Below are 5,028 nucleotides of genomic sequence, written 5' to 3' on the forward strand. Positions count from 1 at the left end.
GAGCGGCCTCGAAGGGAAGGCACCGCCCCTTCCGGCCAGAGGCCCCGCCCCCTAGCGCCACGCGGTCTCGGCGCCTTCCCGCTCCCTGTGTTGCCCCAGACTGGTACCTGTGTCTGCTGTCTGGTACAAATCCCGCTAGCCTTCTTTTCCTTCCTTCCTCCCTTCCTTCTTCCCCGCCCCTCCCATTCTATTCTCCCGCCCATATCCAAGATGTTGCTAACGCCTGCCCATTTCACCTTTGAAACATGCCCCAAATACACCCCCTTCTCTGCTCTGATACCGCCACCTGTCTGATGCAGGTCCTCAGCACCTCCCAAATGGACATTGCAAAAGCCTGCTAGTGGGTCTTCCAGCCTCGGGTCTCTCCCCACTCCAGAACACCTTCCCTTCCACCCAGCTGACGGTGATCTTCCCAAGCACAAATTTGACCATGTCAACCCCCTCCCACTCTACTTAACAAACACCGGTGGCTCCCTACCACTTCCTTCTCTTATAACTGTCTTATGCTGAACCTTATTGACGCTTTCTTCGATGATTTAGAAGGCATCTTGAGATCTTATTCCTTATTGAATAGAAATGAAGATGTGGGTAATCCTGCAAGGGTGTTAGTGGAACCGAACTGTCCCTAAGGCATACTCCCAAAGAAGCGTCACTGAATGAATGCCTGTTGTTTTTTCAAAGCCTTTTTCTCTCTAAAAGTGGATTATGGGGGAGGGATTTGATTGAAGGTTCTAATTATTTGGCCTCTGGTTAATTGTGGTTTCCCTGTAACTTATGCTCTAAAATAAATGGGTTGAACTGGAGAGGCTCTGAAGTCGATCCATGGTCCTTCTTTGGGCTTTTGTTTTTTATAGCTGCCTGGGAGCCAGCTTCGAAGAGTGGAGAGCACTGGCCTTAGAGTTAGAGTACTCAGGGTTCCAGTGCATACTAACCATGGGATTGTGAATGAGTGAGTCACTTTGCATCTCAGAGTGTGAGCTTCCCCGTCTTCAAAATGAGGATGATAATAACTTGCACTTAGGTAGTCATGAAGCACATCATGGTAAAGTGAAAAGAGGACTAGATTTAAATTCAAAAGTCCTGCGTTAGAACTCTTCGTCTACCACCAGAGGCAGCGGGAGGTGGAAAGCAGTGGATAGAGCATTGGGCCTACAGTCAAGAAGACTAGAGTTCAAATGTGGCCTCATATGCTTTCTAGCTGTGTGACCCTGGGCAAGTCACTTCATCCTGCCTGCCTCAGTTTCCTTATCTGTAAAATGAGCTGGAGAAGGAAATGGCAAATCAATCCAGTGTCTTTGCCAAGAAAACTCCGAATGGAGTCATGAAGAGTCAGACAGGACTGAACAACAACAACCACATGTGTGACCCCAGACAACTCATTTAACTTACCTGGACCTCAGCTTCCTCACCTGTAAAACAAAGGGATTGGACTTGATGACTGCTAAAGACCTTTCCAGCTCTAAATCCAAGATCTTGGAAACTAGAGTCTTGAACCAAGAAGGCATGGCTTTATGGATACAGGGCTGGATTGGAGCCAGGAAGAGGCGGTTTCAAATCCCGCCTTAGAAACAAATGTTGTGTGACTCTGGAAAAGTCACTTCAGATCTCCAGGTTTCAGTTCCTTATCTGTAAAATGAGGGTGGCCTTCCCACTTTAAAACTCTGAATATCTGATCTAGTCTATCCTCCATATTTTTACATATAAAGAAACTGGCACTCAAAGAGTTGAGATTTGCTTATGGTCACTCATGCAGCAAATGAAAAAGCCAGGATTCAAACCCAGCTACCTGACTTCAGATCCAGCACTCTTCTTCCTGTTCTATGCAGTCCACACAGTGAGTTCCTATTGCCTCAAGAATTAAATACAAACATTAAAGCTTGGTGGGGGTGGAGGTGGAGATGGGAGTGGGGAGAAGAGACATCGAAATTGCCCCATTTAGCGCTGATACATTTATTAAAGGAGAACACATGGGGTATGGACTCAGTGTGAACAAAGCCTGAGTGCCTATAATGGGGAATAAAATCTTCTCTGACCATCAATAGGCCTCGTGTGGAGCCCACTAAGGGAAGTTTGCTTGCTTATAGGAAGGTTTACACACTGTTTGCTAATTTCTAATTAGGCTCTTAGTCAGGAGGGTTGTGATGCCTTCTGGCTCTGAGCCTATTAGCTGAAAGAGTATACATTCTGAGAGGTGAGCTTTTGCTCTGGAGGTTTGCTTATGAGAAGGATCTTGTGATTCCCTGGTTGAGACTCTGAATGGCCATATGTTCAGACCCTCTGACTGCTCAGAGGTAAAGTCTCTCCCCATTCAGTAGTGGATGTAAAGTATATAGCAATATTGCTTTGATTCAGGCAGTAGAACCCTGTCTGTTGGTCTTTATTTCTCTGCCCTGTATTTTCTCTGTTTGTATTTTATGTAATTAAAGAAGATCGTTGACCCCTTTAAAGTTACTTTTCTTAGTAAAGCAGATCTAAGAACCTGTGTTAGCAGCCATCTCGGGTATGCCAGTGTGGCTGCTATTACAGTGCCTTCCTAAGTGGGATAGGAAAACTGTTCAGATTGTTTGAGGGGTCTGTATATACCCTGTGGGGTCTGTATAAAACAGGAAGCTAATTGGAATTGAGATCCAAGTAAATGGTGACCCGGAAGGAAGCTGTTTGGGTTAAGCCTCTGGAAAGGAATTACTTATGGAAAATTATTTAACCTGAGCCTTTGTTTCTTCTCTCTTAGTCTCTCCTCTCTCTCTCCCAACATGGCTTGGCCAGGGGAGGACCTTATGAACTCTAAAGGGTCAGAGCATTTGAACTTTTTCATAAAATCCTCTTCACCCGTAAAAGTTCCTCACAACTTACCTCCATCTCCACTTCTCCAAACTTTTTACTTCGTAACCCTCCCAACTAACTCAATAATCCAGTGACATTGGCTTTGTTGCTATATCTTTCAACTGGCTGAAACTCCCTCTTCATTTTCCCTTTGGATTTCCTGTCTTCCTTCAAGTCTGAGCCAAAATCCCATCTTCTGAAGGAATCCTTTATGGATCTCTCTTAATCTTAGTGCAGGGCTGGGGAATCTGTGGCCTCAAAGCTACATGTGGCCCTCTAGGTCCTTGGGTGCACCCTTTTGACTGAGTCCAAGTTTTACAGAACAAATCCTTTTATTAAGAGGAACTTAGTATTTATGCATATATGTATAAGAGGAATAAACTTGTGTAAAGTTTGGATTCAGTCAAAGGGCCACATTTGAGGACCTAGAGGGCCACATGTGGCTTCAAGGCTGAAGGCTCCCCACCCCTGTTTTCTTCAGCTGTTTATTTTCTGTTTATCCTGTATATGGCTTGTTTGTGTGTGGTTATTTGTATATTGTCTCTCACAATTAGATTGTAAATTCCTGGACGACTGGGATTCTTTTTCTTTTTCTTTGTATTTGTATCCCCAGCACTTAGCACGGTGCCTGGCTCTACAGTAGGTACTTAATAAATGTTTATTGACTGACTATGCTCAGGATAACAGTGACTATTGGCAGTGTCTTCCTCAGAAACCAAGAATAAACTGTACTCAGTAAAGAAAGGCAGATTCAAGGCTCCACAAGGAGGCCAACAGAAAAGCTGCAACTTGCTCAAGGAGAAGTTTATGAGTACTCCTGGAAGGAGAAAAAAGGGCTTCCAGCAGACATGTGCACTCTTAAGCTTGAGACTGCTTTCTGTTGAACTCTCTATTATTGTAGGAGAATGTTTCACAGACTTTGGGGTCAGGGGAGAAGACGGAGTTGTATGTTGTGTGTTACCACAGTAAATACTCATTTCTTAAAGCTACTTAAGTCAGGCTGATTAATTGATATCTGTTGATAATCTTGGGGAGGGGGGTAGAGCACACAAGGTCTAGTGAGCTCTATAGCACTAGAAAGAAACCCTCATTGCTTCATTGCTACCCCTAGGACCCTTAGGAGAGACATAGCCAGCCCTGTTTGAAAGACCCAACTTGTCAGTGCATTCAGGAGTTCTAATAAAGACCTCCAGCATCTATATGTATTACAGTGGCATTTAGAACCTCTCACATTCTGGCCCCAGCCCACCTGCAAGGCTTTCTTCACATTTCTCCCCTTCATGCATTCTACCTTCTAGCCAGATTGGCCTATTTGCTCTTCTTTGAATTCAGCGTTTAACCTCCTACCTTCTGATCTTTTTACAGACAGTTACCCTTGCCTAAATGTACCTGTCCCCTTAGAATCTGAAGGTTCCTTCTAGGTTCCCCTAAGGTACCACCTCCTCTATAAGACCTTAGCTAGTAACATTCTTTCCCTTCTCAAAATATTATGTCCATACTTATCTGTTTCCCTGTTGTGCCACTATCTTTCCACCTCATCATAGTCCTAAACCATAACATTCTTTCTTTGAAAGCAGAGAATATTTCTCTTTTGTCATTGTATCATCAGTCCCCAGCAATGCTGTGGTACACAATAGAAACATTTTGTCCATCAGAGTTGGTTATAAGCTACTTGCCCAAAATCACACCGAAAGTGTCAGAGCCAAGGCCTGGATCAAGATCAATGTGTTTCTATAGAAAAAAGTGGTTTTGGAGTCAGAAGATCTGGGATTTAATTCCACCTCTATCATTTAGGATCTGTGTTATTGGATAAAGTTACAACCCTTTAAAATAATGGGGTTTGCTTCTAAGGTTCCTCGTAGCTGTAAAGCTATGGTCCTACAAAGTACAGAAAAGGTATCTTAGATAACAAAAGCAGCATTAATTTGGATTTTGGTGGAACCCACGTTGGTGGCTATTAGCTTACTCAACAGCATTTTAGCATATTCCAACAGTAGAGTGCGTTTGGGTTTGGGTGTGTATAGACATGTTTGTACTGTCTGAAGTTAGTGTCCATTCCAGCCAACATTTGATTAATTTGTGGTTAAATGTTGATCTGTGACCCATGGTAGCAAGAAGGAATTCCATTTTCACCCAAATAGGCCTACATGTCTGGCTCTAACCAGTCTAACTTTGGACCTAAGACAAGCAGTTCCTCCTTGATTT

This window comes from Trichosurus vulpecula, chromosome 4 (assembly GCF_011100635.1).
Source record: "Trichosurus vulpecula isolate mTriVul1 chromosome 4, mTriVul1.pri, whole genome shotgun sequence".
NCBI classification, from domain to species: Eukaryota; Metazoa; Chordata; class Mammalia; order Diprotodontia; family Phalangeridae; genus Trichosurus; species Trichosurus vulpecula.